Genomic DNA, 27716 nt, shown 5'->3' on the forward strand with positions numbered 1-27716 from the left:
TTACTATTAATTAAGAGAAAGACATTATTTACCAGACCCTTCCTAGAAAAATGGCCTTTTAAGAATTGCAATTAAGAGCTCAGATTTTATAAGCAGATCCAATTTAACTTGGAGCAGGACAAGATAAAGAGAACAAGCCCATTAGTTTAAAATTCTATGCTCCCTTTGCAACCAAAAGGAGTTTTTAAAAATCAGAGTGTCTTAAGAAATTTTTTTTTAATTTAGGTAGCTTTCTACATGCATTCTAAATGCAACCAAAATGTTACAGTTGCATATGCCCAAGCTTTGTATGATAATCTCATTACCTTTACAGGCACCAAGCAGATGGGAAAGGGTCAAAAGGCAACAGTTGGGGAGTAGATGCCCCCAGAAGTGCTCTTGCAACCTGTTCTGCTTGCATGACTCATGTCCCTGCCAACCCACCTCACCAACCCACAAAAAACTTGGACTATAGTCAAACTGGCTTGCAAACAAATGCCTAGAAGTAATTGTTTTTTGATTATTGCTTTTAAATCTCTGCTTTCCAACCAGAATTTTCCTTTTTGGGGGTCAAAAGCGTTAGTGGGACCTGCTAGATATTTCATTAAGCCTTATTTAAATACATTAGACATCTGCCAGATTGGAAGACAGAGCTGCACACATTAAAAGGACAATAGCCATGGGTTAACCATTGAGGTTCAGCTTATTCTAGATGACTGTTATTGAAAAGCCATCAATTTAGGACTGCTGCTTTGGTCAAAAGTTGAACAATGAGTAAGTTATCTGCATTATTCTTCCATAAACCAAATCATCTTGTCGACCTATTTGCAAAAGATGTTAGTTTAATGAAGATGAATGGGATTCTAGATTCATAGGATGATTTCACTAATGAAGGTGTCAGCTGTACATACCAGAGATGGACAGTTCTGACATGCATACAAGTCCTTGCCCTTCCTCCAAGAAGGAGCGCCTCTGTCTCTCCTCAGTGAAAGTTACACTAGATTGTTTTCTGTTTTCGACAAATGGTCCCCAAAGAGCCATGTTAAAATCTTGGTGCTCAGGAGGTGGAAGAACCTATAGGAGGAAGGCCCAGTTGAAGAAAGTTAGTCATCAGAAGCATACCCATGAAAAGGAGACTGAGTCCCCAGCCCTTTCTTATCTCTCTCTCTACCTCCCAGTAGTCATGCATAGGCCTCCTCTGCTATGTGCTTCTGCCATGATGTAATATGCCACCACCAGTCTAAAGTAACAGAGCCAAGTGATTATGGCTGGAAACTTCTGAAAGTGTGAACCAAAATAAAACTTCCTTCTTTTTAAATTGACACCTCAGATATTTTGCTGTAGTAATAGAATGCTAACTAATACACTTATCCTGGGTTATACTTTAGATCTGAGATGTTCCCCCCAAAAGCCCATGTGTTGAAAGCTTAATCCCCAGATTACAGCCCTTTTGGCAGGTAGTAGAAATTCTCAGAGGTATGGCTGAAGTGGGGGAAGTAGGTCATCGAGTACAAGCATTTTTTAAATTTTATTTTAAAGATAATAAAATTCAGTGAAATGAAACAGAACAAAGCCAATCAAGATGAAGCAGCAAAATTGGTACAGAACTTCAAAACAGGATACTAGGAAAACAACAATAGCTAACATAGCACATCTTGTTATCGTCACAATAGTTGTCCATTCCATCAGGTATGGCAAAATCAAACCAACGACAAAACAGAATAAAAACAATCAAAACAGAACACTGAATAAAGCAAAATAATCAGATCAAAACAGTGAGAACAATATTGGATTTCAAAGACAAGATAGAAGGAAATCCCCCATATTGGCTATATTGCATACTGTTATCCTCCCAAGAAATGCTCAGGCCACTGACCCCAGCCCTGCAAAATCAGCCAAACAATATAAGCATTTAGTTGCTTTACTTACTTTAGTTGCTATCAACTCAGCCTGTCCACAGCCCGTCAGGAGTGGGGGAGGGGGTTGATTCTCAGCCCACAAGGTGCTATCTGACTTTTCTCTTCCTGGAACGCGTGCATCTTGTGTGGCTTACCAGAAGGACTAGCTGGTTGGCTTCTTGTTGGGTCCCCCCAGTCGCAGCATGGCCAGTTCTCAGGAGGCACTAACTTTTCTCTTCCTGAAACCCACGCAACTTATGCAGCTTACCAAAAAGGCTGGATAGTTTGAGTATGTACCTTTGAATGGTATAGTTTGTCCCTGGCCTCTGGTCCACTCTCCCTTTTTTAGCTGCATGAAGTGGTAACTCTAGTCCCCCATTCCACCATGATGTATTCCCTCACCACAGGCCTAGAACAAGTGAGCCAAGTGGCCATGGATTGAAACCTCTAAAACCATCAACCAAAGTAAAACTTTCTTCTTTGTTTTTCTTAGGTATTTTGCCACAGCAAGGAAAAGCAGAGTAACACATCCTTTTTCTTTTAACCTATTTTTTTTTTTCTGTACTGGGACAGCAATTAATTGAGTTGGAACAAGTTATGGCATGTGGCAGATTTAGCCACATTCTTTTTCAGAGGCCTTGCCTACCTCTCCTCTCCCGAACTTAACTACCTCATTCATTCCTAAAACTTCTGACACTAGATGAAAAGTCATTAAGAACAAAATACTTTCATTGATTTTAAGGAGAGCTTTTTTCAATTTTTGAACATTAAAAGGCATATCCATTGAACTCCAAAAATAAATGTAAGGGGTAAATTCTTTAAAGTAAATAAACACCATTTGTCTGTGAAATGCAATGCAGTGACAGAGGAAGTGAAAATTGTTAAGGTGAGGGCAATGTAGGAGGATTAGCAGACACCACCCTTTGGAAGGTGGGATAGGGTCCAATGACCAAATTTTAGGCTGATATTTTATACAAAAATCAGACAAGCTTGATAACAACTTTCTTCTCCTTAAGATTCAGACTCAAAGCATATTCTGATATGGAAGGAATATCTGATTTAGAATGTATAGATTAAGGAAAATGAGGATTTTGAAACACAGGAAACTGCACATAGATTTTCCAAAGATGAAGGAAACCTTGCCTCTTTACTCCTCTCATGTGACACAAAGATACACACGTTTGTACCAGTTCGTATAGGGGAGCACTCAGTGTTCCACGTGACACCGCAGTGGCCAGCCCCCTGAAGTGTGCACTTCTACCCATGGCTGCAATGCCAAACACGGCTTTGTGTTTATGTCTTCTGTTTGGGGGGTGAAAAAGCATTATTTAAGGGGAAGCATAATTGATGAAATGCTGCCTAATTTCATGTGGCAAAAGTCATTAATCCTGTAGCAGGGGGTTGGCTCTCCTATGCTGAGCAGCTGCCGCGCCCAGCCCAACCACAAGAAGCCATTAGGGTCTCACTTAGAACCTAACTTGCCATTTGCTGCCTTCACCTCCCTTCCTCTCTTTTTGTTACAAAGCACACAGAACTGTGCCAGCACCAATGCCTGGAAGTTCTCATTTACCAAATGGCATAAAGAACCACCACGCACACTAAAATTTCTGAGTCAGTGTTTCTCAGTGTGACCTCTGAACGAGAAGCAGCGATCCCTGGGAACTTATTAAAAATGTAGGTTTTGGGGGACTTTTCTCAGGCCTATTGAACTGGAAAGTCTCAAGAATAGGCCCAGAAATTCATGTTAAAACACAGACTCTCCAGGTAATGCTAAGAATCACTGCTCCAAGGTATCAGAAGGCATCTGATTCAAAGCTCCCATTTAGACTGTAGGAATTTAAATTCACCTTCAGGAGCTCAAACCAAATACCCCATAGCACAGACCCTATGTCTTTGACTTGCTGATGGCTTGTATAGTAATCTCTCAAAAGTTCTGATTGTTCAATGATTTACTACCTGCTGAAGGCTCAATATGAGGGACTAGGTAATAGTCCTTCTCCCTGGATTATGTGGACAGAGAAATATAAGAGACAAAAAAGTATGACATTAAATTAAACTGACCCAAAACTGCTGCATGGTATCAATACAGAGCTTATTCAGGAAATAAAATCATATCATTTTCATTTCTGTTTCCTAAGAGCAAAGCACGAGCATTAATCTGGCCCAGGATACATGAAAACAGATAAGACTTGAAAAAGTGGAATTATTTGGTTTAAGTAGTGTGTTTCTTGAAGTGTCTATGAACTTGGCCCAGTACACAGTACATTGATTCTAGCCCATTCTAGAATGAAATTTCAGTGGCACTAAAGGAAAATGTGGTTCCCTCACAGTGATGTGGCATTGTATAGACACAACCTAAATTTGAACGCCTCTTAAAATAGAAATCTTGATTGCATCTGTCTCTTAAAAAAGAGAAACTCAAAATTGCTTATAATCATATTTAGTTACCATTTTCTCAAATGTTTAACAGCTGCTGGGGGGCGGAGGACAGAAGGGCAGGAGGAGACATGAGTAATTAATAAAAGTCATTATCCTGCCTGGATTTTAAATATTATCAGTGCTTAAAATGTCAAAACTCTGTCCCACATCCCTCTAATGACTCACCAATAACATGGCATAAGTAAATTCAGGCCCACATATCACTCCTGGAGAATTCTAAAGAATGAGCAAGCTCAACCTGTCTACTGCTTTTGAACGACTTTCAGAAGCCTTGACAGAGGGTGAGCCATTTGCAGGGAGAACTCAAAAGATGGAGAACAGTACATGGCAAACATTTGTATCTTGACATTGAAACTGAGCTTCTTTTCAGGACTAGGAAACAAACCAGCAGGAAGTGGGACCTAGTAATGCATCTGTTTCTGAACAGATATTATTGTTGCTGTACTCTGTCCTGTCTACCACTGATTCTTGAAGACGGGTGGAAGGACAACTTGCTCAGGTCATCTTCAAACCTCGTAGAATACACACATTCCCTCCTGGCCCTCAAATCAACAGCAGGAAAGTACCCAGATAGTACTGGCACTGCACCATTCTTCAGTTGATTCTGATGCAAGGGCCAGGCTGCCCTCATCCAGTGGGACCGCTGTCCTCCTGGACACCCACATTGAGCATCTGCACCTTGAACACCTGCAGCTGAGGTCCCATGCCTCCTGTTGAGATAGCTCTTTGCAGTCACATCTGGAGGTTGTGTTTAGGGTTCAGCATTATGGGGACAACAAAAACTGTTATGAAAGAAACTGAGTAACCATCACTGAGGACAAGAGTATGCCAGGGGAATAACTTCCCCTTAATTATAAGGGACCCTCTGAATGTCCATGACAGGAGTTGCTGCATAAGCTTCAGAGTCTTCCTCTTCACGGAACAGTAAATATCTCATTGAATCCCCTGGAACTACACCTATCTCATAATAAACAAGTGGAGGCACAGTTAGTGCTCATGTCGCAAAATGCTCCACTTCACTGAGGCATTGCATAGAGCAGCAAAAAGTCAGAAGCCAGTCCAAGTCTGTCTGTAGTAGAATGAACAAATTATTGTGGCACACTATGCTGAAGTTCAGGAAAACAGTGTTGATCTGGATGTAATGACAGAAAGATTTTAAGCAAATTAACTCAAACAGGAATCACAAACGTTTTCTGTAAATGGCTATTTAAAGTTGGGCACAGTGGCACATACCGAAGTCCTCAATACTAGGGAGGCAGAGGCAGGAAAACTGCTTGAGCCCAGGAATTTAGGGCTAGTCTGGGCAGTACGGCAAAATTCTGTCTCTTTTAAAAACCTGTAATTGCAGCCTGCTGGGAGACTGAGTCAGAAAGATTGCAAGTTCAAAATCAACCTGGGCAACTTAACAACTTAGTGAGATCTCATCTCAAAGTAAAATATTTAAAAATGATGGGGATGCAGCTCCATGCAAAGGCCCTGGGTTAAGTCTCTAGTGCTGAAAAAAATATACATATGTCAGTCTTTGCAGACCATATAGCCTCTGTCATGAGTTATTTACCTCTGCCACAACACAGCAAAAGAAGCTGCCCTAGGCAGCATGCTAGTTAAAATAAATAAATAAAATTTTAAAAATGGCACTGTTTCAAAAAAGCTTTATTTACACCAACAGGTTTAGGGCTGGATTTGGCCTATATGCTATGATTAGCTGATATCTGACTTTTCTGGTTTTACACTTTTGCCTCCTTTTTTCCTTTAAAGAACATTTCAGATCAATATATGCAAGTTGAAAAATAAAATCATCCTGCTTACTTGAAAACAAAATGATATAAAAATACATGCTTTTAAAAAGTCTTGAAAGGTTACAAAAAATAATAGAATCATTAAGCCACCTTCCAATAGCTTGAGGAATTTGGACAACTGTCTTTTAATGCATGATCTGCAGTCCCCTTCCACCATCAGCTAGGTAGCAACTCTAATGATGCAGCCCACCTGCCAAAATCAATCCAAATGGGTCCAAATATCAAAAAGATGCCAGAGAACTTAAGGGGAAAAAAACCGCACATTTATTTTAGCCGGCCAGGGACATAGTCCCTTAGTATCAACTAGGAGACTAGTGCCCTGACTGGGAGGGGTTTGGGGTATTTAAAACCTAAAACCTAAAACCACAGGAATTTGCTTTGTTACATCCTATCTTGAGGGACCTCAGGTAATAGTTACACAGCTGAGACCACACGGAAAAACAGCTCTGGGGGGATGTTTCGAGGTTATTTACAACTCTGGGAGAAGTTTTGAGGTTATCTCCTGTCATGGTTGTGCAAACATTCCTAGGAAATTTTAACCACAAGGGTTCAGTTACAGGTCAACAAGGTTTAGCAAAGTTGGCGCATTACAAAACAGTCAAAGCAGTGCTTAGGCTATAGCAAATGAAATAGTTATTTTTCATAGCTTACAACATCTAACACATTATGTTTCTAAGAAAGGAGCTAAGATGGTTCTACCCCTCACAAAAGAGGAAATGGCAAGCAACAAGCTCTAGCCTCCTCTCTTAGCATCCGATGTCTAACCCACCCCAAACACATGTCCAACCCAACCCAAACACGGACCAGAAACAGTCATGGGCTGCCAGAGCGAGGCCTTACATAGCTGGGTTTGCTCTCAAACATTCCAAAACCCAAAACCAAGAATTGAAAACACACACACACACACACAAAGGAGGAAGTAATTCATCTGAAGTATTAATTAAAATGCAAATTACTCCAGAATGGGTTGGCCTTAAAACATTTGTTCTGTCGTTTCCATGAATATAAAGCATATGACAGGTTTCTGTTTAGAGTGATCAGCAATGCAGGCTCGCAGCAGAAAAATTACTTGATTTGAAAATAAGCAAGAAGGGTAATGAGTCCCAAACCAGGAAGCAGAGCAAGTCTGCTGGGCATTTTAGAGTCCAAGGGAATAAGGAGCTGAAGAACTCCAGTTGGCCTTCTGTAGAGTGACCAAAGATGTCCATCCCACAGCCTTTTTCCAAGCACTGACTATTCCTGACCCCTTCCTTCTAGAGTTACAGGGATGCAGCTGAGGAAAATCATGAACTTCACCAACATAAATTGCTGTGTATTTTCTCATTTTGCCTTTCCCTAGTATGGAAACAGATGTTTTCTGTTCTTAAAGTCCCCCTTAGGCCACCTCTTCCTGCAGCTTTTGCTTGTCTGTCCTGTGGGAAACGAGCTTCTTCAGATTTTGGATCTCTGCCCCTGATTTCAAAACTCTCCTCCATTTGTTCAGAGAAATTTCACCCTTCCCACTTCCTACCTCTGTAGTCGCCCACTCTGTTCATCCTGAGAGAACCCACTAGGGAAAGACCATTTACCCCCCATGTTTTGTCACTAGCTACTTCTCCACCCCAATTCTACCCAAAACAACCCATCAAACCCTCATAATAACACAGAGGACACTGGACCAGGAAGAACTCAGGCGAAAGAAGTGGAATCCACTTTAGCACATCTTCCTTTCAGAAAGACCATGAGGAGAGAGAGAAAAGAAACAAGAAAAATACTCCTTTGCTTGCTCGTGAGGACCATTTCAGCTTTGGCTCCTAACAAACAGCTCAGATAGCCACTGAAAGCAGCCTGAAGGTCACTGAGAGGGGCTGGCATATGGCCGAGAGAAAAGACTTACTGTGTGTGTGTGGAGGGATCCACTGTACCTCAAGAAAGGGCAGATCTTCTTTGACAGGGAAGGTATCGAGCCAAGAACCAGGGACCCACAGTTGGTGCACCTCACATTATGGTGAAGCATTCCCAGTGGTCTGATGACCACATATCCTGCCCTCCTTGGGGAAGGTTTGGGTTGGGTGAATGTCCAGCTTCTGGCATAGAAATCCTCATAGCTCAGCCTTCAAAGGGGAAAGGCCTCCTGAACACCCACTGTGTGAAGGTGTACTTCAGTGACATACTTTGACCTCCTGTCTTTGCTGCCCTCCTTGCTGGACTATGAAAACATTTAATACCCCAGCTTTAATGATTAAAATTGCCTCTCACATTAATAATATTGGTTTGATGGAAAGCAAAGGCCATTTGTTCTTTTGTAAATGTTGTCCATACTCCTAATTTGTTAGCAAATTTTCTATTCAAAGAAATACAAATAGGGACAGGGTGATCTCAAAACATGTAGAAAAAGTCAGCAGGTTTGAAAAGCATATTGGATGTGCAGTGCATTTCTAAAAAGACAACAAAAGAAACAATAGAGCAGCTTCTGAGCATGGCCCTGCATCCAATTCAAACCTCAACAGTCTTGCAGCATAAAAGTATAGTTCAAAGGCCTTCAGGTGAGGCAACAAACCTAATGTTTACAGTGTGATTAGGAGACTTTTTCCTTATAAAAAATGTTAGGCATGTACTATGGGTAAGACATCGTGTGGGGTCCTGCTATGGCTTGTATCTAGATGGCCCTCAAAGTATCATCACTCATGGGTGGAGGTTTTGGAAGGAGTCAGATCTAGAATGTGTGAATATAGAGTCAGGGTTGTGGTAACTGGCTTAGCCCACTGATTGTCTTAGCACTGCTCTGGGTGTGGATAATGGGAATCCTCACCCCATCAGGGTAGCACTGACAGGTTTGCAGCCTGGCTGGAAAATAATGGGGAAGAGAAGCTTGTTGCTGGTGCTTGCTGTTTGCTGGTTTCTGCCTGCCCTCCTATGGACTGTTTCTCCTTTACCACGCTTCTCTGCCTTGGAGCCAAATGACTGAGCTAAAATAAACCTTTCTGCTTTTAACTAGTAGGTGTCAGCTGTTTTGTCTCAGCAATAAGAAAGTAGCTAAGACATCTAAAAAAATTTGTGCTTCAGATAAACAATTGTCATGACTAAGTGTAAGTATGTACAACATGTGTCATGAGATACATAGATAAATATAGATATATTGCATTTATACTAAAAATGTGGTTGTTTACCTGAAATTAAAATATTCCTGGTCATCCTATATGTTATCTGACACCCTTAGTGTGAGGGCTGGGGAGATGAGTCCAGCTCCTCAGAGGAGGTGGCTGTCGAGCAAACTGTGTTAAGGAGTGGAGGGTATCCAGGGATTCTTGGGCAAGATCAACATGAGAAGAGTTTGGAATGAGACAATGTGGCAAACTGTGAGGGTCAATGGGTGGGCTCAGCAGGAGCACTGTTGAGCCGAGAAGGCAGAAAGAAGCAGAAGCAGAAACAGAGAACATGGAACGCTGGCTCTATCATGTGTTTGCCCCCGACAAGGAACTCCATTCACCACATCCGTGTCTCTCTGTGTGACAGGACAACACTATGGAAGCAGTTGTGGAGCAGAATGCCCATTTCCCATTTTACAAATGTGAGTTACATTTTCTGCACCAGGGTCATTTCTTAGAAAAGGACCCATCCATGTTGCACCAAGCTCACTCTATGCTTGGAATCCTCTGCACAGAGACATTTTCAGTCCAACTTGAACCAAGTTTGAACTAAATGAGAAAAATGTGCAGTAAGATGGTTTGGGAAATTATAAGGATCTGTCAGATCTCTGAAGATGACATTCTGGCCCTCCAGCTCAACACCTTTGGGTGTTGACCAAGTCCTGCCACGGCTCTGATCCTCAGTGTCCTCAGACAGAAGGCCCACCTTGCTGATTTTAGCGCCTGCCAAGTCCCTAGTAATAATGCAGGAGGCAGTGGACGCTCCATACATGGTAATGTTGGCAGGAACTTAATTTCCAGCCCCATCCTGACAGATACATGCAGACTTCTGGGCTACAAAACAGTCATCTGAACAGTCTTCAATCTCTCTTAAATAAAAGTTTATGAGCTGAGTCCTCCCTTTCTCACCAGTTACTCCTTAACTAAAGCCGCCTGTGCTGCAGCTGCATAGCCTGCTTAGCTGTGAGAGGGCCAAGGGCCAGGGCCAAGCCACCCTGAGTCTGTGTGCACCTGCCAGTGCTCCAGAACCTGAGAAGCAGCACATGGCTAATCCTGGCAAGCAGCCGAGCTCTCTGGCTCTCCTGCACAGGACAAATTCAGCACATCCCGGTACTCTGTGCTGCCGCTGTGCTTTTAATTAAAATATCCTTTCATGGAAAAATTATGTTTTTTTTTATTTTTAAAGTTAGGATGAGCCTGCTTTTCTCCCATTACTATCAAGAGTTATCACTGTCTCTAAATCCACGCTGTTCCCCACAGTCCCTTAGGGTCCCTCAGTGTCAGTAGCAGGAGGCCCACCTGCTGCATCGGAAAACTCAGACCCGTCACAGCTAAGGTTGGCACCTGCTCCAGTTGGAGGCATCAATGACACTTTCTGAGTGGAGTATCAGACCCTGCAGGTATGATCCTTATGAGTTCCAAATACTATCAGCTGAATTTCCTATTCACAGTTTTTCCTCCCACAAGTGTTCTAGACAACTGCCATCTGACCGCAAGTCATTGTAAAATATCAAACTCAGTTTCTTCATTTGTAAAAATGGGAATCACACCACTCTCAAGGTTGTTGCAAGGCCTCAGGCATTCTGCCCATCTATGTCTCCAGCACACAGCCTACAGCAATGAATGGTAGCAGTGATTAGAAGAGATCATACTTATTGGGCGTTTATAGGATGCCTGAAAATTTTCCAAGTGCTTGGCATGTATCAACCCACTTAATCCTGCAAGCATCCTGCAAAGTACAGTTCTGAGGAAATGGAGGTTCCACAAGACCCAGTGTCTGGCCTAAATTCATGGCAGCCTGATTCCAGACTCCAGACTTTGATTACTCCCAAACAATTTCCTTCTTATTGTTACCACACAAAGACAGTGGTTATATCACTGCAGGAGAGTCACAGGCTTACATCACCTCAAAGCCAGATCCTTCACACAGCAGGCAAGCTCTAACTGAAACCTCTCACAGAGACTGAAAGGCTAGCAGCACCTCCTAGCCACTGGGAAGGTTTGAACCTGGCCCAGCTGGGGCTGCTCTCCTCCCACCTGGCTCCATCTTTTCTTTGTGAGGTTCATAGCTTTCTTTGCAGTGCTACCTACAGTCTCCTTGCAGTCCCCTTCCACCTCCAGGTCTCCCCAGGGTGGTGAGAAAGGTCAGATGCTACATCCTCCTCAGCATCCCAGAGGGTCCCCTCAGTCCACCTTGCTCTGCACTAGCCTTGCTGATGCGCTGCTTCTGGGTCTTCGGTGCTCATCTTCATATGAGACCCCTCAGCATCAGTAATGACCTTGATTCCCGCTCAGTCCAGTCCTGGTCCCATCCCAGCCCCAGATGACTCTGAAGGAGGGACTTTGTTACATACACGTGAGACCTCCAGCCCCACAGCACTGCTCCAGAGCACGTTCCAGCACAGTTTCCTAAGATCTGCCCAAGACTGGACAGCTTGCAACTAGGGTCTGCTGTCCTCCCAGTCACAGGACAGGCTGTGACACGCCAAAGGTGCTCTTTCCCAAATACTCATCTTTTCTTTTCACAGCTTGCCTGTGTCCCATAATCTAGTATCAGGTCGAGAGAGCTACAAAATGTAATTAGACAAATGTGGTCTTTGCCTTGAATACTCTAAAAACTTCCAATTGTCCCTGCAATAAAATCAAAGCCCTGGGGCTAGAGATATAAGCAAACATGAATGAAGTTGTAGATTCAATTCCTGGTACCAGAAAAAAAGTCAAAGCTTTACTATGATTTACAAATGAAAGATGTGGTCCCTGCTATCCTCTGTAACTTCATCTTTTCTTCTCCCTCTCCTTGTTCACTGCTTGCTTTTTTCCTCCAAGCTCCTTTCTGTCTCAGGACCTTTATGTGTGCTTCTGCCCCTGTTGAAAATGCTCAAGGCTAGCTCCTTGTTTGTAAGTCATAGACTGAATGTCCCTCCACTTGAATGACTCTCCACATGCTCTGTATAACATATCCACTTTCCTTACTCTTTGCCCTGACACTCTCCTGTCACCTTCTATTGTCTGTCAAACCATAACAAGGCTGTAAAATATTATATATCTGTCTGTAATGGTTAATATATTGAGTCAGCTTGAGAAGTTTCAAAGTTTAAAGGACTCAGCACAGGGCAGGGTCCTCATTTTGTAAACATCCCCATCCTGTACAAGAGGAGGGCACCAAGATGATGTGAGTGCTACACCCGTCCGAGGGGGTGGGAGCCAGTTTACAACATAAGGGAAGGAAAGAAGCTTGTTCTCCCATTTTGCCCTTGTTGCTTTTGCTGTCTTCTGCTGCCTTGAACTGTCGCCCCCTACCATACCACCACCCTGTCTTGGAGCCAGTAGAGATGGACTGAAACCTCCACAAACTGAGATAAATACACTTTTCCTTCCTTAATTTTTGGTGTCAAGTATTTTGTCTCAGCAATGAGAGAAAAGTAATTAAGACACTGTTTCCCAAGCATAACACAGTCCAGGCAAGCAGATGCTGTGCCTGTCCAGCCCTCACTTATCTCGGTGCACAGGGCAGCACCTGCTCAGTAGTTGGTGCTCAGTTACCTGCTGAATTAAATTAGTGAGTGCGGAAGACATCTGAGGAGGACAAACTTGGCTGAGAATCCCAGTGCTGGCCTAGCTGCCTAGACTCACCAATGCATTCATCCGTCTTGACATTCTTGGATGCTGTCTTCATTTGTCTGCAGCTGCTAATAACAGTGTGATTCACTAGACTGGGTATGAGGGGTGGGGGAGGGAGAAAGAGCTTTATTTTGTACCCCTTTGTGATTCTGGGTTGGTAAAGGGGCCAAATCTAGTGATGACTTTCTTTCTGAAAGACTTCCAAGTTGACAAAGGATACCAAATTGCAAAAGATGGGGACTCACAGGAGACCTGGCCAAACTCGCTTAGACAGCAGATCCACTCTCCAGACAAACCCACTGATCCATCAGTCACATAAGTGATTCTTGAGAGCAGAGTCCTAATCCCCTCTTAAGGGCCCACCCCTAAGATCACATAATGGGACAACCACCCCCCCCAATTAGGGCATCACATAATATCAACAGGAATTTCAGAGGGAGAGACTATTCAAATCATAGGGCCTCTGCTGTGTGAACAGTGTCCTACGTGGGCAACGTGCTGTGCCTCCCAGACCCCCTTCAGTGTTGCCTGCACTGGGCAAGATTGTCAGACCTCAGCCCCTCTAGGTCCTTCTCAGCTGCTGAGGGCCTTCACCCAGCTGCTCCCTCATCCGGAGGCCACATCTAGGGATGGGCCAAGGTGTGAAGTCTACCTGCCTCCAGCCAGGAGCCCTCTAGGAGCTGTCCCTTGAGGCTCACCTATCTGCACTCTCTTGCCCCCTCCTGCCGCCTTCCCCACTGCTGCTCTGGTCAAGGGGCTACAGGGCACACAGGGATCTCCATAACTCTGCCTTGAGGAACCCAGCTGAAGAGAAAGACCAGAGAGACTTCTTGAAGAAAGCAAAGCTTACATTCCATGCTGAGAAACAGGCCAGAGCTATCCAGGAGGACAGCTGAGCTGATGGAGGTGCCCAGGCACGAAACAGTAAGACCAGCAAGCAGAGACAGGCAAAGGAGACACAGAGCCACATGCCCTGTGCTATGAAGTGCAGGCTTTATCTGCAAATGACAGAAGCTACCAGGGGCTCCACATGGGAGCAGCATGGAGGTGTCACCACGGAGGAGATGCTGCCAAACAGTTGAGTACTAGAATACTAGGCTCCCCCACCCCCAGACACCCGCAGTAATGCAAGATGAAAGAGCCCTGGGCTGCCCTCCTCATGCCTGTCCCATCCCTTCCTTGCTGCCGCCTGAGTCCCTGCATGTCACAGTGGCCCCCATTGCTGTGGGGAAGGGCAAGAGGGGAGACTGCTCGCTGATGACCGCAGTCTGAAGAGGAGGCCATCCGCTGGAACCACCTCTCTCACTGCACCTCAGGACCTCTGCTCTTTCCAGGTTCATCCATCAAGAAGCGTGTCCCTTGGTATTTATCACACGACGAAGATCTCAGCCATTCAGACCCAAGTGCAACCATCTGACTGAAGCCAGCTCTGTATTGCCATCTTCCTGTCAAAACTACATTATCTACTCCCCACCAGAGTGCTCGGTGACCCTCTCTGTTAATGAAATAGCATGGTGTTTAAAACCTCTGTCAGGCTTGATATTTGCAAGGATTGGTGGCTTTTTACTGAACATGCTTCACAAAAGGCCTAGAAAACTGTCAAAGGAGAGAATTCACTTCGGACCCCTCTCCCCTGGTTTTTTGTTTGTTTGTTTGTTTTTGAGGAGAGGAGGGCTTCCAGTTTTACTTTGTTAGTTCATTATTCCCTGATGTTTCCTAGAAGCGTTGAGAGTAACTGATATTTTTATTCTAAAAGCATCTCCATCCCCTTCAGACCACTGGTTCGGCTTTAGCTAATTAAACTTGTGAAACGAGGAAATGGATAAAAGTTCATTCCAGAAGCACAGGCTGATGTGAGTCTGCATGTTAACTGAGCCTTTAGCCCCTTTGAAAGGCTACCGGGGAAGGCCAGAGTGGGCTGTCCTGGCAGCGCCTCATGGACACCAACCTGCACAGCACCGTGGGGGCTGCTGGGAAACCTCCAGGTAAAAAGCTGATATTTAGAACAGATTCCTCAGGGTTTGCTTTGCTGTGGCAAGATATTTTCCTTCCATCTTTTTATTGAATGCCACCAACAAAGGACTCAGCAAAGGAAGTTCAAAGGACTAGATCCCTATAAACTCTGACCAGCATTTAAATCAACATGTGGAGGTCACAGGAGGGACTGGACATCAGGAACGTGATCACATTTTCATGAAACAAATGTGTCATGGGTTCAAAAACAAGTCCCAGCTTAGCAGTCAAGTGTTGTGTGGATTATCATTTCTTCTCAGAATATCTCATCAAGCAAATCCTGAGTTGCATTGTCTAGAGAAGAAGCTTAGCTGTAAAAGGTTAGAGGGCCCATGGTCATACAATAATAGCATAAAGGTTACTCATTGGGAACAAAAACATTAAAACCCTTAACAGATATTCCAATAAGGCTATCCTACAACAAAGGAACTCTAGCTAAATGCATCCCTCAGTGTGGTTATAAGGCACCAACAAAACTTTTGATGTAAGGCCCTTTCCTTCCTCCCACAGGGTCACAAACACATAATCTTTCTCAGAAAGCACCTTCTTTTCTAAAGCTCAGAACCTAAGGAAGGAGTCTTGTCAAAACTGCAACCGTAAACATAATAGGAAACACAGCACAGGAACTACTAAAGATCTAAAATGTGCTAACTTATCCAGGAAAACATGTTCTCATGACAATCACATTTGTTGCCCATGTCTCTCCTTCACAGCCTCATAAAAGCTCTCATCTCTCATGCTGGTTGCATGAATCCTTCTAAGAATTCACCTACTGTCCCCCTGGCAGCACACCCTGATCTATCCTGATCTACGTAAGTTTTCATCTTCCCTGCATTTCTTGTCGGTCTTCCGCCCACTCTGCTCCTGCAGTGGTCATCTCCCACTGCAAGCAGCCAACTTGAATGGGAGTCTCTGACACTCAAGTGCATGCCTTTGCTGCTGAGAGTGATTCACAGTGCAGACTCCACCTGGCAGAGCCCAGCTAGTTCCTGCCTAGGAGGCACAGGGGAGGACTGCTCTCCTGCTGCTGGCTGTTGTTTTTCTCCCCTTTGTGCCACACAAGGGCTACCTTTCCTACCTTTCCTTCCTCTTTCCTACTAGGAAAGAGGAAGTGAAGGGCTACCTGCCCTCCCCCAGGCCCCAGGGGTTGAAATGTGCTCTAGCTGAACTGCTCCCAGTAGGAATCCTTACCCTCTCTTGCCCACCTCCCAAAGCAAAAACAGTGGTCTTTTCAAAATCTGATTATGTCCCTCCCCTATTTAAATCCCTGAAAAGTGTTCTTTCTCCTCTTTGGACAGCATCAAAGCCCTAGTAGGATCTTCTGTGGTCTGACCCTGAGCCACCTCTCCCTCCTTCATTCTCCCCAGTGAATCCCCCTCAAAGCTTTCCCAAGAAGTGTGTCCCTCTCCTCCTGCACAGTAAGCTGGTATTCACCCCCAGGTTGCAGCTTGATTGTTCTCTTCCGTGGGAAACTTGTCCTACTCTAGCCACCTCCTAATTACATCTGTTCTCCTTTTACATGCTCTCCTAATTTACATGTGTGTACAGTACTTTTAAAAGTCATAATTTACATTTACATATGAGATTATTTAATTGCTTGTCTTCCCATCTGGGCAATAAGCTTTTTTTTCCATTGCATTTCCCAAATCTCACACCCAACACTTGGCACTCCATAGGTGTTCCCCAGTACTGAGTGACTGAATAGATAAAAGAAATGTGTTCTCCTGTGATGTTGATCAATATCAGAAAGGCACAGAGAGAATTAGGAATTTTCATTTATGATTGGCAAGAAAAACTGTGGGAGCCCAACTTAAACTGGGCCAGACAGACTGAATTTACCCGTTAGCTGTACTCACAGGTGTGAGCAAATGCCTATACATGTGAATGAAGATGTTGCCTGCAGCAGTGTAGGTAACAACAAAGCCAGGAAATAGCACACATATTCTTCATCAGATAGTAACTTAGAGAAATCAGAATACATCCAGGAAATAATGCTGTGTGGTCATTTAAAAAAAATGCTGCTGATCTTTGTACAGATATGGGATGAGCTCCAAGATAGAACAGAAAATGCAAAAACAAGCCACAGGATGACCCATGCAGTGTAGTCCTTTTAGTGCTGGTGAAGAAAGGCCTTGCAGAGACTAGGCACACACTGTGCCACTGAACTAAGCTCCAGCCCATTATTTTGTGATTTTTTAAATACTATGACATATATTATGAATATGAATGAATATTTCCTGTGTAACAGTAATGACTAATCATGATAACTTCAAGTAACAGAGGTTTGGCAAGGGAGCGAGCATTATACTTTTCATCTCACACCCTTCTGGAAATTTTGAATTTAGCCCTGAGTTGTATATTATATTTTTAACACGAAAAACTAGTTATTTTCAAGAGCTACTTGTTTAATAAGATATTCCAAAATAAGTTCATTAGCAGCATGGTAGAGAGCCCCGTGTTTCCAATTACCATCGCATATTCATTCATCTTACAGTTCATCAGTTCTTATTTGGAATCTGAAATTTAAGAACCTCATTTTCTCTAGTGTCTTTGCCCATTCTTGGGCACTGCCGGTGAGTTCACAACGGAGAGAGTGCACAGTTTAAAGGAACACTTCCATAAAGCGAAACCGTTCTAAGATGCAAGCAAATGCTCCAATTATACCTGCAGAAGCAGTGCTCATCTGTCTGGGTTTCCGTACACAGAGACTCGGCCTATTAAAGTGAACCCAGGAAGCCTCTCACCTGATTTCTTATGGGTGGAGGGAGAGTGCATCTTTTCTAAGTCTGAAGGAAGCTTTTGCTTCCTCATACCTCCTCCTTTCAGCACTTCAAATTAATTTTCAGGCTGAGCTGCCAAAACCTAGTTACATTGGAATATATATATCTGAAGTAAAACAAATCTACCTATAATAACCATATGGAAAAATGATGTCACAACACATCATGGTGCAGTAGAGCTTGTGTCGATGGCTGTAAGTAATAAAGCTGTCCCAGAGGTCACCTTCAGTGGGCTGTGATGGGTGTCCGCTGTCCTCCATCTCTGAGGCCGTCTACCATCTGCCGTGCTGGTAAGGCATTTGGAGGGGTGTGGGGCATTGAAAAGCCTTCACATTCTATGTTCCCCCAGATGTTTCTCAATTGTGGCAGCAATGGTGCAGATATTCTTAATGAGAATAACTCCAGGAGTCACTTCGCATCTTTGTCTCCTGTTGATTCAGCCTCATGGTCTGTACCAGCCTTTCCGCGCCCTAGTGGCAGACGATGGTGAGCTTATTTCCTTGGGTTGAGCAGTGCCTGACCTAGTGATTTGAAGACCACAATTTATGCCAAGGAGGAGACACCAAGTGAGCAATGGGTATCCACCCAGAAGACTCTGGGCCCACGTGGGGATCTCACCTGAAGAAATTGAGTAACAGCTAATGCTGAGATCCTTCCTTCAAAGTGCCCTGTGAAGGTGGCAGAGGAAGACTGGAAAAGTCTGTAGTTTGGCTAGAGGGGACTCTTCCAACACAGCCGCAGCTGCCCCACTTGGCCCCATAGTCCTTTTTGTCATCAAAAGCCATGAGTGCTCTCTCCACAAATCCCATCTGCAAACTTCATTCTCACATGTCAAAGCCTTTCTTATGCTCAAAGCAAGGGGGACCTTTTTGCAATGCACCACAAGAGAATGGTAAGAGGCAAATGGAGAATTTTCATTAGTTCATTCCCTGAATCACCAAGTTTGCACACAAATATGTTTGTTCTTTCCCGTAAAACAGTTTATGGTGATGCTATCCAACCCTTCACCCAAAATCAAAATCCCCCTTCTGAATTAGGACTACAAAAAAATAGGGAAAGTCATCTCAAAAGGACTCCCAAAAGTGTAGAACATTGTATAAATCAGCTTTTCATTGCTGGAACAAAATGCTCAATAAAAACAATTTAAAGGAGGAAAGGTTTTTAACTGGTTCACAGTTCAGAGGTTTCAGTCAATGGTCAGATGACTCCAAGGCAGAAACAGCCTTGCAGGGGGTGTGATGGAGGAAAGCTGCTAAGCTCATGGCAGCAGGGAAACAGAGAGATAAGGAAAGAACCAGAGAGGCCGAGACCAGGGACATAGGTACCTCCCCTAGTCATACCTTCAGAGCTTCACTGATCTAGGCATCTTTCAAGCCAGTCAATGAATGACAAGATTACCTTCCCCAAAAAACATTATATAATACCAACAGCTCTATGGACTTGCTTCTTTACCTCAGAAATGTGGGGCCCAGTGACAAACAATACAGAATACAGAAGCAGAAGTGAGTTCAAATCTTCTGTCACTTAAAATTGTGTAGCCCAAAGTCCTATAAAGAGGTAAAGAAAGTATTGAGGTTTGGATGTATTCAAAGCTTTTGTGCCTGGAGCAGTTATGTTGAGAAATGGTAGAACCTTTAAAAGATGTGGCCTGCTAGGAGATCCTTAGAGGCCTCTATGCTTAGAGGAGAGGAGTTATTCTTATAGTATCTTTGAACTCTCATGAGAGAAAGACATGATAAGAATGAGCCCAACTTCTGATCACTCTCTGGCTCCCTGTCTAATCATGTAATCCTTCCTTCCCAAATACACACATTGCCAGCAATTTAGCTCAGTGGCATAAGTGCCTGCCTGGCAAGCATGTGGTCATTTGTTTGATCCCCAGTACCAAAAAAAAAAAAAAAAAAAAAAAGAAAGAAAGAAAGAAAACCATATGCACTCACTACTACCATCACTCCTGAGGTTCTCAATAGAGCCAAGCTAATGACAGGCTCATGCCCTTGAATCTCCAAAACTGATAAATAAACCTCTTTTCTGAAACTCCAAAACTGATAAATAAACCTCTTTTCTTAAAAACTTAGCTTGTCTCCTATTTCATTATAGTAACAAAAAATCAGATTAACACAGAAACCTGTTTTCTTGGACTATCACAAAGACTAAACCAGATGGCGTGATGGCATAGCGCAACCTGGCTGCCCATTCCTTTCTAGAGACAGATGTGCAACTGATCCTGACTCTTTCTTCACGTTAGCTGCCAGGGAGCTTAGGGACATGTTTGGTTCCATTGAAAGCACAGTGAGGCTTGGGTGCTTTACAGATCTCCTCTTCTGACTGCATATAATTTACTTGTTTTTATTTTCCTTGGACTTCAATTTTTGTTCTTACATTTATATACTTTGTATTTAATATGTCCCTGTTTTCCATTGTCTTTGAGCATTTGCGGAAGGAAGCATTCTATAAAGAGCTTACCTGCCTGCTGTGATGGTTAATAATGTCAACCTGATCGGTTTGAGGAAGGCTATGAAATTAGCAAAGTTCCAGGTGTGTCTGAATGAGTGTTTCCACTGGATGAACAAAAAGGAATGAAGAAGCCCTCCAGCACACCCAGCCTTGTTTCCTGGGCACCATGAGCCCAGCCCACAGCACCGCATCACCACAATCCAGTAATAATGGAGCTCATTTGCTCAGGTAGTTTGTCACAGAGACAGAAAGTTGACTAACACACTGACTTTGGAGAGCTTAGCTGAGAAACAGCCACTTAAAACTCAAAGTTGACTATTATTTTTTAGCTCTAAAAGAATTATAAGTTTAAAGTGAACTTTCATGTCCTAGTCTACAGAACGTATGACACTTGAAAAGCCATTTGGAATCCTTTTAGGATAAGAAAAAGAAAAATATAAGACCATGTCAGTATCATGCTCAAGGCGTCGGCTGCAGCATTATCTCCTGGATCCTGTGCTCCCTGGGGAGAAGGCAACAGCGGCCCTGCTGGGAAGTCACATGTGGCATGGTCCCTTCCCTTGATTCAGAGGAACTGAGATTAATAGAGGTTATTGGGTGTCAGTGAAGTGTATTAGAAAGATGAGAGCCTGGAGATGTGTCCTTTGTGGTCTCCAATGTATCCTGATCCCATATCCCATTAGGCGACTAGAAAATTAGCAGGCAGAGAGCCTGGGATGTCCAGGAAGATTTCTCACTTTACCATAGGACTAGATGTATGATGGGCAGATAATACCTCTGATGGTTTCTGCTTTGGTCTTCTCTCAAAGAAATCCAAACCAGAAATTCAAACTGGGTGCTGATAAACTGTGTGCAGTGGAGGTGGCCTCCAGTGATGGCTGGGAACCTGAAAGCCCACACTCCATGGCTAAAGCAGGGAAGCCAGCCACACCCTCAGTGAGAAGAAGGGCTACGGTGGTTGCAGCAGGACCAGGACACACTGAGGTAGTTCCTATTTCTAAAACACCTATGCCAGTGGCAGATCCTGCCTTGGACATCTACTCACTCAGGTAAGTCTTATATAAAGCTTGGGAATTTCACTGATTGCTGCCACAGTGCATGCTTCCCAGGCCTCCCTATCTTTCTGGCAAACACATCGATGACAACAGTCTATGCTCCATTCTGTTCAAACCATGGGCCCAAAATCCCACCAAGGTTTCACTGTTAACTTCTAAGAACATTAAGTCCTATAGGATTTTAAAATGTACCTTTCCATGAATTTCTTCTCTCCATTTGCCCTAAATCATAGGACTTCTTTCTTCAGGGTTTCTGGGACTTGGATAGTAGTGAAGGTGACAGGGAAAGGTAGAACTATACAGGGTGTGTTGGTCAGTTTTCTCACTGTTGGACAAAATATCACCCATACTTCAAGAAGAGATTTGCTTGGATCAGAGTTTCAGAGGATTAGTCCATGGTTAGCTGGTTACAAGACAGGAACACTATGGCAGAAGAACATGTCAGAGCAGGCTGCTTAGTTCATGGCAGCCTGGAATGACAGCCAAGAGACCAGTGCCAGGGAGGAAGGAGGCAGCAATCAGATGCAGATCCAAGGCCACATCTCATGACCCACTCAGACACCTAGAAATACACTCTCCTAATCCCTGGGGTGGACCCCAAGTCAATAGAGTTGACAATCCATCCTAACCATCATACAGGGTCTTGCCTAGGCCTTGCCAAGGTCTTGCCTTGTCATGTCTACAGGCTTGGCTTGCTGTCACCACCTCCTTGAAGATGTTCCTAGAATCATCTTGCAAGCTCAGCTCATCTCCTGCTCCCACCTTCCACTGTTACCCTATCTAATGTTTTACCAGTTCTCACTCTCTGTTGAGTCAACCTAGCTTCTCATAATATGAAGAGATCTTTAAGTTTGTTCCAATCAACTTCCTGGGTATCCAATTTAACCTACCACTTGACTATAACTGGCTCCATTCATTCATTTTACACATCCCAAACTATCTATTCCATTCACTCAGCATTGCATTGTATTAGATCTTGCAGACACAGAAAAAAATAATGTGTAGTCTGGAACTGATGGTGGCAAAGACACATATAACCCCTATGGTGTCATTCCCTTGTCATATGACCCTGTCAGAGCTCAGGCTCTGCCTGCTAACTGCCAACATGGAGGAGGCAGGTATTCCTTGCAAGCCTGCATGAAAAGTTCCCTCCTTTGTGAACAAAAGTCTTCATTTCCTTTTGCTTTGTGATTTGGTAAGGTAAAACCCATCCCCATCTCCAAGAGGTCAACCAAAGAATCCCATTCTCTGGCCACCAATGACAATTCAAGAATGGATATACAAGCTAACCAGAATCAAGAAACTCCAGGAGAACCTCACCTTGCTCTGTAGGCTCTGCTACAAGAAAACTGTCTTGCACTGGATGCTGTAATAAGTAGTTGTAGGATAAAAACATCAGCAACTGTTTCAAAACTGCAAGGTTTCCTGAGTCACCAAGAACCTTCAGTATAATCCTCCCTCAGTATATGCAGCAAATTAGTTTCAGTACCCATGTGAATGCCAGAATCCGCATATATTCAAATCCTTTATATGAAATTTATAATAATTGCATTTAATCTACATTCTCCTATGTATTTTAAATCATCCCTAGATTACTTAAAATACTTAGTACAATATAAATGCTACATGCCATAGTTTAGATCTTGAATGTCTCTCAAAGTTCCATATGTTGAAGATTTGGTCCCCAGCCTATGGCACTTTTTGGAGGTGGAACCTTGAAGAGGTGGAGCTACTGTGAGGCAATTGTATCACTGGGACATACCTTTCAAAGACATAAGGAGACCACAGACTCCACTCTCCCCTCTCCCCAGTTCGCGCTCCCGCTGCTATGAACCAATCAGCTTCCCCCACTGCATACTCCCCACCAAATTGTGCTGGCCTGTCACAGGCCCAAAACTACATGGCCGATGATCATGGACTGAAACCTTTGAAATCATGGGCCAAAGTAAACTTCTCCTCCTTTAAATTGATTCACCTTGAGTATTTTGACTAATACATTACTTACAAAATTTGTACTGTACTGTTCAGGAAGTAACAAGAAAAAGTATACACATGTTCAGCACAGATGCAGTTTTTTGGGTGTTGTTTTGTTTGATTTTTTTGGTTTTTTGTTTGTTTTTAATCTACAGCTGGTTGAATCCACAGATGTGGAACCTGAAGATACAGAAGGCTGATTGTGTAAACCAAGATGGTGAAGCCCATGCCAAGAAAGAAGAGCAGGAATGGAAGCATTCCTGGCTCTTAAAGGTGTCTTTTGAGCCCTAGATCAAGCTTCTCTGAAAACAGATTACTCTGAGCGCATCAGCTGTGTGACTGAGCCAGCAAGTCCCCTTTATAGATAAAGCAGCTAAAGAATTTTATGTCACTTGGAACCAGACCTGCTCTAACTGACATATTCCTTTGTGGATGCATGGTGAGAATTAAGTAAGGAAAAACATTCTGAAGCCTACAAAAGCTTCCACACCCCAGGTAGTGTTGTGCTGTAGGAAATACTCAACAGCTGCCTAATAAACACTTTTCATATCACTGAGCCACATCCACAGCCTACACTTTCCATATCCTAAGACCTGATCACACCTGCAGAGAAATTGTCTGAGTTTGAGGTGTCTCTTTGAAGCTGGAGTTTCTTACACCCTTGATCCATCTACAACAGCTGCTATTGAAACCTAACAGAGATCAAGGTAATCAGGAAATTCATAGCCATGGGAATTCCTTGATTCACACACTGTGAAGGACTGAATCCCAGCCTGAGACTGAAAGGAGGCGCTTATCTGTGTTGCCAGGTACTGAGCTGCAATCTTAAGACATTAGTTCCAGAAACTGAAAATAATCTGCAGGAAATGATCAGAGCGAAGGAAAAATTGTTGGTAGAGGATGTTGATTAAAGAGAAAAAAAGGCATGTTAGCCTTTGGTAGGCAGAATTGCATGCACAAACACACCCAGTGAGGCAGTAATCTTTTAGGCTGGACCCTTCCCAGCAAGTGCCAAAAGCCCTGGGTCAGACTTTCCAGCTGAACAGAGGAACCCATCCACATTGCTGTTTCACATATTCAGGACACATCTTTCTGGCACAGAAAGATGTGTTGCTCTGAGAAAGTGACTGTCCTGTGTGTCCCATCACATCTCCCTCCATGCCTGACACCTGCTGTGCTCACAGGCAGCAAGGGACAGGCTCTGACCACCCACCTCCTCATGCTGAGTGCCAGGAAAGCTCTAGAGCTACTTGAGGCCATGCAGGGTAGAGGAGTCCAGGGCTCTCAGGAGCCAACAGCTGTCATCCCAGTCCCAACTAATGGCCTTTCTAAGGATTAAGGTGGAAAAGCAACCCTCCTCTGAATCTGCACAGACAAAGTCCTCTTTCAGTTTGGACTAGACAGGCTCATCAGGCACTGCACAGAAACCCACTTCCCTCTCAGGAGCCTGAGCCCTCCCTCCCATCCATTCCTAGCCTACTCCAACACACAAACATGCAGAGGCAGCACACTGGGGCACAGCCCATGGCACACAGACCTCAGACTTGGGACAGCTTTGTCTGCCTGCTGTATCAACACAATAGGTAACTCTGAGATTCTGAATAATTGGACTTTGTTTTTCTAGTAAGACTGTGAGTTTTGTGAATAATTTTTGTTTGCTTTGGCTGTGAGGAAGTTCAGTGCCAAATTTGAAAGGACCTCTTACACCTCCACAGAACCTTGGTGTCAAGCTCTGTTCCCAGATTGCTCATGCTGCATTTATTGTGCTTGTAAGACCATGACCTCAATTTCTTCATCTTTCCTTTTATCAAGTTTAGTGTGTGTGTGTATATATATATATATATATATATATATATATATATATATATTATGAGAGGAACAGATCAAAAAGAACAAAACCTTCAAGCCATGTGTTCTCATACCACAATTTTAGCCCAAAACGGGAACAATTGTGCAAGGCAACCTCCAACTTTTAATCTCACCAGACTCCCTGCTCAGCTACCCCAAGTGCTAATTGTGACATTCCTCATCCCAAAAACACCTTTACACAGGTTGAATACAGGAAGAGTTTCTTTGGGAGATTATGTATAAATAGGATGATTCCGGATGGAAATTAAGCCATACATTTTAGAGAAGTGAGGAAAAAAGTAATTTAATTCATAAAGTGGGAGTGAGCAGACAACCAAGGAGTGGAAACCCATGAATATGGAAGGGACACGCCTGCTGACTACGTGATGATCAGCCCACCTTCAGACCAGGGACTTGAGAGTGGAGCAAAATGCTGTGCAGAGTAATATAATGACACCTGAACCAAGGTCATCCTTGAATGCACCATTCACAGGACTTAGACAAGTTCATAAACGGAAGTTAATGGCCCATTCCAAGGTGAATCTCTGCATACCTAATGTCTGCAGGTGACATTTTAAAAAGTGTGTCTGTTCAAAGTTACATATGCACAGAGATAAGGATTCTGTGACTAGGTATCTTCCACACAACCAAAATATAAGGGAAATCTAGTCTTTGACTGTACCACACATTTCCATGCATACAGAGCTCTGTACCTCTGTCTCCCTGTCATCAGACCATTCCACACTCGCTTCCAGAGCTGAGCTGAGGATCAGACTCCTCACAGTGAAGAAGCCACATGGATGATAATTATATTGTGAAGTTTAGAAAGACAAGCATTCTACACATCTCCTAAAGTTCTTTTTTTTTACTTTAATGAGGGTAAAATTAAACACAACAAAGCAGAACAAAACAGAACATAAGAAAGCAATGTAAGCGACATAAACTTCAAAGCAAGACAATCAGAGATGTTCACTATCTATCATATTGTCTCTTGTTTTCTTCCAAATAGTTGTCCATATCTTCACATACAGAGAATTCACATGAAACAACATACTATAGAACTGATCTGAACAAGATGAGGAAGACGTTTTAGGTCTTTGAGACCAGGCAATAGGGAAGTCAACACAATGGCTGTCACAGTGTGTCTCATTCTCTTCAAGATAGCTGTTCATATCTTCATGTATGTTGAAATTAAACAAAACAAAATGGGCTAAAATCACTCTGAACAAAGAATAATGGTATTGCTGGGTTTCACATCATGATGCCATGGAATCAGAACTGGTTCTGTAGTGTCTCTTTTTCTGTAAAGTAGTTGTTCATTTCATCATGCGTTATATGATCAGTTCTCAAAAATTGTTTATAGGTTCTCTGCATGCAGAGTCTCTACATGTATTTCTATCCTTTCCATATTAGAGGGAAAAACAAAACATATTCCTATAAAAACATGAAATGAAAAAGTCATATAAAACCACAGTACAAGGTGAGTACAAAGGTTACTCTTTTGTCTCTTGCTATCTTCAATAGAATTGTCTATATAATCAGGTATAGTATAATTGAATACAGCAGTACATAACAATATTAATAAAAACAAAACATTGTAGACAGTGTAAAACTTCAAAAGCAGGTAGTAATCAAACCAGAGCGAATATCCTAGTGAATCTGGTCAGCTTCAGTGTAGTTGCCCATGCTCTCAGACTTGATACTATCAATTGTAACAGATATGAATAAAATCTGTCAATACAAAACAGCAATGCAATAAACCAGATTCAACTAAGATCAGTCATGATAAAACAGTGTAAGTCATACAGGGCTTCAGATTGAGTTAATAAGAAATAAAGGATAATTACCATACTACATCTTGCTGTTTTCAGGATAGCTATCTGAGCCCTCAAATCTAGCACAAGTAGACAAACTGTAGAGAACTACTTAGCTATAATAAAGGAAAACCTTGAGGCTTTTGTAGGTAAAGGAATACAACTTAAGATCAAGTCCAGGAGTGAGAAGGTTCAGAACCACTTAGGTAAATAGCAGGTTGCCCCCCACCCCAATCTAAAAACTGAGGGAGTTGATAGGACCCAAAATGCTCAGTGCACCCTGTGGGAGGAAAGGTGAGGAACAGTATAAAAAAGAAGGCAGAGGATATTGTTAATAGTGTTATCAGGACTTAAAAGCCACATTAGTCACACTGCTCTGTTTAGATGAATTATATCCTAAAGTTCTTGATGAAAGTAATTTCCAGAAAATGCAGCAAGGGAAAGTATTCAAGGGAAGTAGACCTATGTAGTAGGGGATGGGTATCCAAAATATAGTGCCTGTTTTCAGGGAGTTTATAATCTACTGGGAGAGATGAAATCATTGATCTTTCAGTTTGCTTTTGAGGTAACTGAGGCACAAGTTTTCAGGAAATAGACAAACTAAAACTCTTGTACAGTTCTGGTGAAAATAAAAAATGACATTAACTGTATAAAAAACAATATTGAGGCTCTTCAAAAAATGAAAACTAGAACTACCATATGACCCAGCAATCCCACTTCTGAGCATCTAACAGAAATAAAAACTGGAGCCCAGAGAGATAGTTACACACCTGTGTCCAGTGCCACATTGTTTATGATGACCAAGAAGTAGAAAGAATCCCAATGTCCACTGGCAGATAAATGGATTAAAAATTGGCACATTATTGCAATGGGATATTATTTAGCCTTTAAAAAGAAGGATATCCTATCAT

Source organism: Cavia porcellus, unplaced genomic scaffold, assembly GCF_034190915.1.
Source record: "Cavia porcellus strain 051 isolate PalLab524CR breed Dunkin Hartley unplaced genomic scaffold, mCavPor4.1 scaffold_12, whole genome shotgun sequence".
Taxonomy (NCBI): domain Eukaryota; kingdom Metazoa; phylum Chordata; class Mammalia; order Rodentia; family Caviidae; genus Cavia; species Cavia porcellus.